This window comes from Oncorhynchus clarkii, chromosome 10 (genome assembly GCF_045791955.1).
Source record: "Oncorhynchus clarkii lewisi isolate Uvic-CL-2024 chromosome 10, UVic_Ocla_1.0, whole genome shotgun sequence".
Classification (NCBI taxonomy): domain Eukaryota; kingdom Metazoa; phylum Chordata; class Actinopteri; order Salmoniformes; family Salmonidae; genus Oncorhynchus; species Oncorhynchus clarkii.
Genome location: NC_092156.1, coordinates 52,339,968 through 52,352,565, shown reverse-complemented (window position 1 = coordinate 52,352,565; position 12,598 = coordinate 52,339,968). Strand labels below are relative to the sequence as shown.

Below are 12,598 nucleotides of genomic sequence, written 5' to 3'. Positions count from 1 at the left end.
ATTGGGCGTGCAAAATTATTCAGCCCCTTTACTTTCAGTGCAGCAAACTCTCTCCAGAAGTTCAGTGAGGATCTCTGAATGATCCAATGTTGACCTAAATGACTAATGATGCTAAATACAATCCACCTGTGTGTAATCAAGTCTCCGTATAAATGCAGCTGCACTGTGATAGTCTCAGAGGTCCGTTAAAAGCGCAGAGAGCATCATGAAGAACAAGGAACACACCAGGCAGGTCCGAGATACTGTTGTGAAGAAGTTTAAAGCCGGATTTGGATACAAAAAGATTTCCCAAGCTTTAAACATCCCAAGGAGCACTGTGCATACGATAATATTGAAATGGAAGGAGTATCAGACCACTGCAAATCTACCAAGACCTGGCCGTCCCTCTAAACTTTCAGCTCATACAAGGAGAAGACTGATCAGAGATGCAGCCAAGAGGCCCATGATCACTCTGGATGAACTGCAGAGATCTACAGCTGAGGTGGGAGACTCTGTCCATAGGACAACAATCAGTCGTATATTGCACAAATCTGGCCTTTATGGAAGAGTGGCAAGAAGAAAGCCATTTCTTAAAGATATCCATAAAAAGTGTTGTTTAAAGTTTGCCACAAGCCACATGGGAGACACACCAAACATGTGGAAGAAGGTGCTCTGGTCAGATGAAACCAAAATTGAACTTTTTGGCAACAATGCAAAACCTTATGTTTGGCGTAAAAGCAACACAGCTCATCACCCTGAACACACCATTCCCACTGTCAAACATGGTGGTGGCAGCATCATGGTTTGGGCCTGCTTTTCTTCAGCAGGGACAGGGAAGATGGTTAAAATTGATGGGAAGATGGATGGAGCCAAATACAGGACCATTCTGGAAGAAAACCTGATGGAGTCTGCAAAAGACCTGAGACTGGGACGGAGATTTGTCTTCCAACAAGACAATGATCCAAAACATAAAGCAAAATCTACAATGGAATGGTTCAAAAATAAACATATCCAGGTGTTAGAATGGCCAAGTCAAAGTCCAGACCTGAATCCAATCGAGAATCTGTGGAAAGAACTGAAAACTGCTGTTCACAAATGCTCTCCATCCAACCTCACTGAGTTCGAGCTGTTTTGCAAGGAGGAATGGGAAAAAAAATGTCAGTCTCTCGATGTGCAAAACTGATAGAGACATACCCCAAGCGACTTACAGCTGTAATCGCAGCAAAAGGTGGCGCTACAAAGTATTAACTTAAGGGGGCTGAATAATTTTGCACGCCCAATTGTTCAGTTTTTGATTTGTTAAAAAAGTTTGAAATATCCAATAAATGTCGTTCCACTTCATGATTGTGTCCCACTTGTTGTTGATTCTTCACAAAAAAATACAGTTTTATATCTTTATGTTTGAAGCCTGAAATGTGGCAAAAGGTCGCAAAGTTCAAGGGGGCCAAATACTTTCGCAAGGCACTGTACATGTTTACATATTGCTTCTAAAATTTAACCTCTAGTGACACTGTGAATGGGACCGTTGTCATCATCTGACACTAATTAGCATAACACAACGGACATGAATATTCCTAGAAAATATTCATATTCATGAAAATCACAAGTGAAATATTTTGAGACACAGCTTAACCTTTTGTTACTCACCCTGTCATCTCAGATTTTCAAAATATGCTTTACAGCCAAAGCTAGACAAGCATTTGTGTAAGTTTATCGATAGCGTATTATAGCATTTTGTCCAGCTAGCAGCAGGTAACTTGGTCACGGAAATCAGAAAAGCAATAAAATTTAATCGTTTACCTTTGATGAGCTTCGGATGTTTTCACTCACGAGACTCCCAGTTAGATAGCCAATGTTCCTTTTTTCCAAAAATATTAGTTTTGTAGGCAAAATTGCTCCGTTTGTTCTTCACGTTTGGCTGAGAAATCGGCCCGGAAATTGCAGTCATGAAAACTCAGAAAAATCTTCCAAATTAGCTCCATAAAATCGACAGAAACATGGCAAACGTTGTTTATAATCAATCCTCAAGGTTTTTTTCAAAGATCTATTCACGTATTCGATATTCGTCTACTTCTCTGCTATTCATAGCTGTGTGCAGAATCAAAATATTCCATACGGAACTTACGGTACAGCTGTTTTTGTAACTGCATTACCACGTGTTTTTCAAACTTCCACAAACAACAGTCGTTTTGACCACTTTCGGAACGTTTTTGAGGAAAAAAATAAGTAAATCTTCCCCTGCTTCTCTGCTCTTCATAGATGAAGTCGGATATCAAATCTGGGCTACCAATCTGTAACTATAGCCGTTTTCGTAACCCATCGCCTCTCTTTCAAGTGTCTGTAAATCATACCAGCAGCAAGGCAATTAATTTATTTCCAGTGGTGTGCCGTGGGCCTGGGGCCTGGGCCTTCAGTGAGGTCCTACACAGTCCCACCCGCATTAATCCACCTCTTGTTACCATCATTATGATGCTATGGCTCTAGACACTATACATTTAGACAGAAACGCAGTATAACCAGGCATTGCGTCACCTTGAAATTTACATTTTTATTCAGAGAATTGCAGGGGAAGAGTACAATACAGTACAGTTCAACTAATAGGCAAGAACATAGTCGAGTGCAACAGAGTTATATTAATATTCATCTTCTATCCATTTCTGGTCCACAAACTTTGAGCTTTAAGACCCCCCCCCCAAAAAAAATACAATGTGTTCACTAAACAGCGCATTGTCGCACCCAAAGCAGTTTCACCGTGATGATAAAGACATAACTATTCACTAAAAATAAAATTAAAAAAAACAAATAATTTGCAACATAGGCTATTTGCCATTTTATTTTGTTAATATATAGGCTATTTAATATTAACAAAATAAAATGCGAAACATACATACACATCAAAGACTGATTATTTGAACACAAAATCCTTCCTCCTTTCTTTTCTCAAGAAGACTTCAATGACTCTGTTGTACATTCTATCTGTGTGTTTTAGTTCCACCAATACATTTTTGCTGTGCTGTCTATTTGAGATGAAATGAACATTGTGGACAGTTTTCAGCAAGTTGAAACATTGAAATACAAAAAAAACGTTTTTTCCAAACACAAGCTCTAAATCATGTTTGATGCACTCTGGATGTCCAATTTTTGCTGTGCTGTCTATTTGAGATTAAATTAACATTGTGGACAGTTTTCAGCAAGTTGCATCTTTGAAATACAATTGTATTTCCATAAACAAGCTCTAAATCATGTTTGATGCACTCTGGATGTCCAATGTTTGCTGTGCTGTCTATTTGAGATGAAATGAACATTGTGGACAGTTTTCAGCAAGTTGCAACATTGAAATACAGAAAACACGTGTTTTCCATAAACAAGCTCTAAATCATGTTTGATGCACTCTGGATGTCCAATTTTTGCTGTGCTGTCTATTTGAGATGAAATGAACATTGTGGACAGTTTTCAGCAAGTTGCAACATTGAAATACAGAAAAAACGTGTTTTCCATAAACAAGCTCTAAATCATGTTTGATGCACTCTGGATGTCCAATTTTTGCTGTGCTGTCAATTTGAGATGAAATTAACATTGTGGACAGTTTTCAGCAAGTTGCAAAATTAAAATACAATTTTTTTTCTTCTTCCATAAACAAGCTCTAAATCATGTTTGATGCACTCTGGATGTCCAATTTTTGCTGTGCTGTCTATTTGAGATGAAAGGAACATTGTGGACAGTTTTCAGCAAGTTGCAACATTGAAATACAGAAGAAAAAAAATATTATTTCCATAAACAAGCTCTAAATCATGTTTGATGCACTCTGGATGTCCAATTTTTGCTGTGCTGTCTATTTGAGATGAAATGAACATTGTGGACAGTTTTCAGCAAGTTACAACATAAAAATACAAAAAAAAACATTTTTTTCCATAAACAAGCTCTAAATCATGTTTGATGCACTCTGGATGTCCAATTTTTGCTGTGCTGTCAAATTGAGATGAAATGAACATTGTGGACAGTTTTCAGCAAGTTGCAACATTGAAATACAGATTTTTTTTTTTTTTTACATAAACAAGCTCTAAATCATGTTTGATGCACTCTGGATGTCCAATTTTTGCTGTGCTGTCTATTTGAGATGAAATGAACATTGTGGACAGTTTTCAGCAAGTTACACCATTAAAATACAAAAAAAAACATTTTTTTTCCATAAACAAGCCCTAAATCATGTTTGATGCACTCTGGATGTCCAATTTTTGCTGTGCTGTCTATTTGAGATGAAAGGAACATTGTGGACAGTTTTCAGCAAGTTGCAACATTGAAATACAGAAGAAAAAAAATATTATTTCCATAAACAAGCTCTAAATCATGTTTGATGCACTCTGGATGTCCAATTTTTGCTGTGCTGTCAATTTGAGATGAAATGAACATTGTGGACAGTTTTCAGCAAGTTACAACATTAAAATAAAAATAAAAATTTTTCTTCCATAAACAAGCTCTAAATCATGTTTGATGCACTCTGGATGTCCAATTTTTGCTGTGCTGTCTATTTGAGATGAAATGAACATTGTGGACAGTTTTCAGCAAGTTACAACATAAAAATACAAAAAAAACATTTTTTTCCATTAACAAGCTCTAAATCATGTTTGATGCACTCTGGATGTCCAATTTTTGCTGTGCTGTCAAATTGAGATGAAATGAACATTGTGGACAGTTTTCAGCAAGTTGCAACATTGAAATACAGAATTTTTTTGTTTTTACATAAACAAGCTCTAAATCATGTTTGATGCACTCTGGATGTCCAATTTTTGCTGTGATGTCTATTTGCGATGAAATTAACATTGTGGACAGTTTTCAGCAAGTTACAACATTAAAATAAAAAATAAAAAAGTTTTTTTCATAAACAAGCTCTAAATCATGTTTGATGCACTCTGGATGTCCAATTTTTTGCTGTGCTGTCTATTTGAGATGAAATGAACATTGTGGACAGTTTTCAGCAAGTTGCAACATAAAAATACAAAAAAAAACATTTTTTTCCATTAACAAGCTCTAAATCATGTTTGATGCATTCTGGATGTCCAATTTTTGCTGTGCTGTCAAATTGAGATGAAATGAACATTGTGGACAGTTTTCAGCAAGTTGCAACATTGAAATACAGAATTATTTTTTTTTACATAAACAAGCTCTAAATCATGTTTGATGCACTCTGGATGTCCAATTTTTGCAGTGATGTCTATTTGCGATGAAATTAACATTGTGGACAGTTTTCAGCAAGTTACAACATTAAAATAAAAAATAAAAAAGTTTTTTTCATAAACAAGCTCTAAATCATGTTTGATGCACTCTGGATGTCCAATTTTTGCTGTGCTGTCTATTTGAGATGAAATGAACATTGTGGACATTTTTCAGCAAGTTGCAACATTGAAATACATTTTTTTTTTCAAGAACAAGCTCTAAATCATGTTTGATACACTCTGGATGTCCAATTTTTGCTGTGCTGTCTATTTGAGATGAAATGAACATTGTGGACAGTTTTCAGCAAATTGCAAAATTAAAATACTTTTTTTTCCTTCCCATAAACAAGCTCTAAATCATGTTTGATGCACTCTGGATGTCCAATTTTTGCTGTGCTGTCTATTTGAGATGAAATGAACATTGTGGACAGTTTTCAGCAAGTTACACCATTAAAATACAAAAAAAAACATTTTTTTCCATAAACAAGCCCTAAATCATGTTTGATGCACTCTGGATGTCCAATTTTTGCTGTGCTGTCTATTTGAGATGAAAGGAACATTGTGGACAGTTTTCAGCAAGTTACAACATTAAAATAAAAAATAAAAAAGTTTTTTTCATAAACAAGCTCTAAATCATGTTTGATGCACTCTGGATGTCCAATTTTTTGCTGTGCTGTCTATTTGAGATGAAATGAACATTGTGGACAGTTTTCAGCAAGTTGCAACATAAAAATACAAAAAAAAACATTTTTTTCCATTAACAAGCTCTAAATCATGTTTGATGCACTCTGGATGTCCAATTTTTGCTGTGCTGTCAAATTGAGATGAAATGAACATTGTGGACAGTTTTCAGCAAGTTGCAACATTGAAATACAGAATTATTTTTTTTTACATAAACAAGCTCTAAATCATGTTTGATGCACTCTGGATGTCCAATTTTTGCAGTGATGTCTATTTGCGATGAAATTAACATTGTGGACAGTTTTCAGCAAGTTACAACATTAAAATAAAAAATAAAAAAGTTTTTTTCATAAACAAGCTCTAAATCATGTTTGATGCACTCTGGATGTCCAATTTTTGCTGTGCTGTCTATTTGAGATGAAATGAACATTGTGGACAGTTTTCAGCAAGTTGCAACATTGAAATACATTTTTTTTTTCAAGAACAAGCTCTAAATCATGTTTGATACACTCTGGATGTCCAATTTTTGCTGTGCTGTCTATTTGAGATGAAATGAACATTGTGGACAGTTTTCAGCAAATTGCAAAATTAAAATACTTTTTTTTCCTTCCCATAAACAAGCTCTAAATCATGTTTGATGCACTCTGGATGTCCAATTTTTGCTGTGCTGTCTATTTGAGATGAAATGAACATTGTGGACAGTTTTCAGCAAGTTACACCATTAAAATACAAAAAAAAACATTTTTTTCCATAAACAAGCCCTAAATCATGTTTGATGCACTCTGGATGTCCAATTTTTGCTGTGCTGTCTATTTGAGATGAAAGGAACATTGTGGACAGTTTTCAGCAAGTTGCAACATTGAAATACAGAAGAAAAAAAAAATATTTCCATAAACAAGCTCTAAATCATGTTTGATGCACTCTGGATGTCCAATTTTTGCTGTGCTGTCTATTTGAGATGAAATGAACATTGTGGACAGTTTTCAGCAAGTTACACCATAAAAAAACAAAAAAAAACATTTTTTTCCATAAACAAGCCCTAAATCATGTTTGATGCACTCTGGATGTCCAATTTTTGCTGTGCTGTCTATTTGAGATGAAAGGAACATTGTGGACAGTTTTCAGCAAGTTGCAACATTGAAATACAGAAGAATTTTTTTTTTTTTTCCATAAACAAGCTCTAAATCATGTTTGATGCACTCTGGATGTCCAATTTTTGCTGTGCTGTCTATTTGAGATGAAATGAACATTGTGGACAGTTTTCAGCAAGTTACAACATAAAAATACAAAAAATAAAAAAATTTTTTTTCCATAAACAAGCTCTAAATCATGTTTGATGCACTCTGGATGTCCAATTTTTGCTGTGCTGTCTATTTGAGATGAAATGAACATTGTGGACAGTTTTCAGCAAGTTGCAACATTGAAATACAGAAAAAACTTGTTTTCCATAAACAAGCTCTAAATCATGTTTGATGCACTCTGGATGTCCAATTTTTGCTGCGCTGTCTAGTTGAGACGAAATGAACATTGTGGACAGTTTTCAGCAAGTTGCAACATTGAAATACAGAAAAAACGTGTTTTCCATAAACAAGCTCTAAATCATGTTTGATGCACTCTGGATGTCCAATTTTTGCTTTGCTGTCTATTTGAGATGAAATGAACATTGTGGACAGTTTTCAGCAAGTTGCAACATTGAAATACATTTTTTTTTTCATGAACAAGCTCTAAATCATGTTTGATACACTCTGGATGTCCAATTTTTGCTGTGCTGTCTATTTGAGATGAAATTAACATTGTGTACAGTTTTCAGCAAGTTGCAAAATTAAAATACAATTTTTTTTTCTTCTCATAAACAAGCTCTAAATCATGTTTGATGCACTCTGGATGTCCAATTTTTGCTGTGCTGTCTATTTGAGATGAAATGAACATTGTGGACAGTTTTCAGCAAGTTACAACAATAAAATACAAAAAAAAACATTTTTTTCCATAAACAAGCCCTAAATCATGTTTGATACACACTGGATGTCCAATTTTTGCTGTGCTGTCAATTTGAGATGAAATGAACATTGTGGACAGTTTTCAGCAAGTTACAACATAAAAATAAAAAATAAACATTTTTTTCCATAAACAAGCTCTAAATCATGTTTGATGCACTCTGGATGTCCAATTTTTGCTGTGCTGTCAAATTGAGATGAAATGAACATTGTGGACAGTTTTCAGCAAGTTGCAACATTGAAATACATTTTTTTTTTCATGAACAAGCTCTAAATCATGTTTGATACACTCTGGATGTCCAATTTTTGCTGTGCTGTCTATTTGAGATGAAATTAACATTGTGGACAGTTTTCAGCAAGTTGCAAAATTAAAATACAATTTTTTTTTCTTCTCATAAACAAGCTCTAAATCATGTTTGATGCACTCTGGATGTCCAATTTTTGCTGTGCTGTCTATTTGAGATGAAATGAACATTGTGGACAGTTTTCAGCAAGTTACAACAATAAAATACAAAAAAAAACATTTTTTTCCATAAACAAGCCCTAAATCATGTTTGATACACACTGGATGTCCAATTTTTGCTGTGCTGTCAATTTGAGATGAAATGAACATTGTGGACAGTTTTCAGCAAGTTACAACATAAAAATAAAAAATAAACATTTTTTTCCATAAACAAGCTCTAAATCATGTTTGATGCACTCTGGATGTCCAATTTTTGCTGTGCTGTCAAATTGAGATGAAATGAACATTGTGGACAGTTTTCAGCAAGTTGCAACATTGAAATACAGATTTTTTTTTTTTTACATAAACAAGCTCTAAATCATGTTTGATGCACTCTGGATGTCCAATTTTTGCTGTGATGTCTATTTGCGATGAAATTAACATTGTGGACAGTTTTCAGCAAGTTACAACATTAAAATAAAAAATAAAAAAGTTTTTTTCATAAACAAGCTCTAAATCATGTTTGATACACTCTGGATGTCCAATTTTTGCTGTGCTGTCTATTTGAGATGAAATGAACATTGTGGACAGTTTTCAGCAAATTGCAAAATTAAAATACTTTTTTTTTTCTCCCATAAACAAGCTCTAAATCATGTTTGATGCACTCTGGATGTCCAATTTTTGCTGTGCTGTCTATTTGAGATGAAATGAACATTGTGGACAGTTTTCAGCAAGTTACAACATTAAAATACAAAAAAAAACATTTTTTTCCATAAACAAGCCCTAAATCATGTTTGATGCACTCTGGATGTCCAATTTTTGCTGTGCTATTTGAGATGAAAGGAACATTGTGGACAGTTTTCAGCAAGTTGCAACATTGAAATACAGAAAAAAAAAATGTTATTTCCATAAACAAGCTCTAAATCATGTTTGATGCACTCTGGATGTCCAATTTTTGCTGTGCTGTCTATTTGAGATGAAATGAACATTGTGGACAGTTTTCAGCAAGTTACAACATAAAAATACAAAAACATTTTTTTTTCCATAAACAAGCTCTAAATCATGTTTGATGCACTCTGGATGTCCAATTTTTGCTGTGCTGTCTATTTGAGATGAAATGAACATTGTGGACAGTTTTCAGCAAGTTGCAACATTGAAATACAGAAAAAACTTGTTTTCCATAAACAAGCTCTAAATCATGTTTGATGCACTCTGGATGTCCAATTTTTGCTGTGCTGTCTATTTGAGATGAAATGAACATTGTGGACAGTTTTCAGCAAGTTGCAACATTGAAATATATATTTTTTTCATGAACAAGCTCTAAATCATGTTTGATACACTCTGGATGTCCAATTTTTGCTGTGCTGTCTATTTGAGATGAAATTAACATTGTGGACAGTTTTCAGCAAGTTGCAAAATGAAAATACAATTTTTTTTTCTTCCCATAAACAAGCTCTAAATCATGTTTGATGCACTCTGGGTGTCCAATTTTTGTTGTGCTGTCTATTTGAGATGTAAGGGAATACCCCCCTGATTTGTACAAAAATGAATGTCAAAATATTGGCATTGGACAAACCATGTACACGATGTCCAATACCACCCAAAGCGGCGTTGATTCGTGCAAAGTATATGGCAAATGCCATATGGCAATTGCCAATTGTAACACCTCAAAAATCCAACAGGGGGCGAGTGCGCTCCACCTGGGTTTTTCATACCTTAAGGGAACATTTCGGCATTTCGTGTATGATCAGTGAGAAAGTCCATATTGCAAATGTACGGTCCCTTACTAGACGTCCGAAATCGTTTGTAAAATTCGCGGTCGGCGTCGGGCCGTGCGGTAGGGCCAGACCTACCGGGAAGTCATCAAATGAACTTTGTCGGACATTCGGTTTCCGTTTTATAAAATAAACAAGTTTTGGACCGTTTTTCCGCTATCCCGGAATTTCCCACAAGAGGGCATACGGAATCATATGGCAATTTGGCAAAACATCACGAATCACGACGGGGCCTTATCTCGAAAACGGAAAATATTTCGAAGCCGAAACTTGGTGAGCGTAGGTTTGGCATAATGGGCAGTTGGCCCCGAACAAGATGGCGTCTAGGCCTCGACGGTTTTTGAGTTATGGCCGTTTTTCTGGGATTAAAGGTCCTAAATGGAAATAGAGAAATTATTTTTCCACTTCAGGTCAAAGTCAAGGAGCCTCCGGTGTCAATAAAAAAAGAACCAGCCATTTATCTATCGTCATTTAAGAGAAACGGAACAATGACAACTTGGCAATGGTCACAAATAGGCGTTTTTTTTTTTCAACGGTTACAGATCCAGTTGCAGGGTGTTCATACGAATCTTTTTAAAGTGTGCTGCGGAGCTCTGCGAGATTTCTGTGATTTTCTATGATTTTCTGAAATAACACACACATACTAAACCCTCCGTAAATAACTCAGTTGTTAACGTAAAGACTTAAAACTCAGGATTCTGTAACAGCATACCCCAATGAGGATATGTGGTGATTTATAGCTTCCTGTGCCAACCGGAAGTGCCATAATTGGTGTCTCAGGGGCTGTTTCAAAGGGTTAAAAAAGTCTGATCTGTCCAAAACTTCATATATGTGATTAGGCAACCCCCATGAACTGTAAATCAGTCATTTTTCCCCAAAAAATTCAAAGGAAAAAAAAATCACACTAAAACACAACTTGAATGGAGGGACGTATTGGGGTGCGTAGAGACAGACAGTGGCTGCAATAGTTAGCTTTGTTCGAGCTAAAAAAGAACCGTCAGACCTAGAGTTCCGAAACTTTAGAAACCTGTTCTAGACCTCCGGTCGATGGTGCGTGGTGAGTTACGTGGCTCTAGACGGTTCTCGGACCGAGAAACAGCCTCGTACATTTGCAATACCTTCAATTCATTTTGACCATTACAAAAATGACGACGTTTAGAAAAGTCTCAGAGACGCAAGGCTAGGTGCATTGAAACCGGCTCGGCCCATAGAGACAGACCCCAACGTTTCTGTCCGATAGCTCGTTCAAGGACCCCGTAGCAAGGCATGGAAAAAAGTGGATTTTCAGCACCAATTAGGGTTTTTCTCGGACACCAAATGACCTATCGAGCCGAAACTCGGGATTCGGGGTCGCCTCACATAGGACTTCACATAATGTCCGAACTGGACCCGCAGCTAGAACGTAACTATGTGTTTTACCTTTTTATTATGTTTTAAACTAAAGGCGCTGTGAATTATGGGACTGCTCTGACATATGTGATAGTTGGCTTCTAAATGAGTAGTAAAAAGTGGGTTTGGTGTCATAATGACATCTAATTGACTGATGGACACTGACTTGCTAGTTGACTTTTGTGCATTTGCAATATGTTTAAACGGAGAGGGACCATCACCAAAATGGCATTCTGAAATCAACACAAAAAATGGCATCACCATAGTCTCCAGACTGTGCTGAGTTCAACGAGCTATCCCGCTTGACCGTAGCTCGCTCGGTCTAAGCGCAACGACCATTAGAAAAGTAGGCCCAAAATGAAGCCTGCCCCACAATGTCATTTGCTTTTGAGTGACAGTGAGAGAACCGTTAGGGTGAGAAGAAAAATTCCACCACATGAATGTTCCTAAGGTCCTCCCGATCTGTACAAGCCTAACCTTGACCGTGTGGCATTAACCCTTAAGAGTAAAACAGTGTTTTTTGATCTCACAGATTACAGTGTCATCTCTCCCCATAGGAATACATTGCCTGCACCCCTAATTTCAACCTGAAGTCTATATGGGTTATGAATGCCGTATGAACCTGTCTTCGGTACCAGTCCATCAGGCCACTATGAGGTCTACCTGTGTTGATTCTGAGCTTCCTGGACCAACCGGAAGTGGTTAAAATGCCCCTAAAAGTGTTTACCCATACCCTGCCTGCAGTTTGACAGACATAGTGCATTCAACCCTGTGTAAATCAGTCAGTTCTTAACGTAAGGACTTAAAACTCAGGATTCTGTAACAGCATACCCCAATGGGGATATGTGTTGATTTATAGCTTCCTGTGCCAACCGGAAGTGCCATAACTGGTGTCTCAGGGGCTGTTTCGAGGGGTTAAAAAAGTCTGATCTTTCCAAAACTTCATATGTGTGATTAGGCAACCCCCATGAACTGTAAATCAGTCATTTTTCCCCAAAAAAATCAAAGGAAAAAAAAATCACACTAAAACACACCTTGGATGGAGGGACGTATTGGGGTGCGTAGAGACAGATAGTGGCTGCAATAGTTAGCTTTGTTGGAGCTAAAAAAGAACCGTCAGACCTA

General features: G+C 36.4%; 1 protein-coding gene across 1 annotated transcript in view; it reads right to left on the bottom strand.

Annotated features, from left to right (window-relative positions):
• Positions 1-12,598, bottom strand: part of LOC139419640 (mitochondrial fission 1 protein-like) — a 40,408-nt gene that overhangs the window by 835 nt on the left and 26,975 nt on the right. The window lies entirely within an intron of this gene.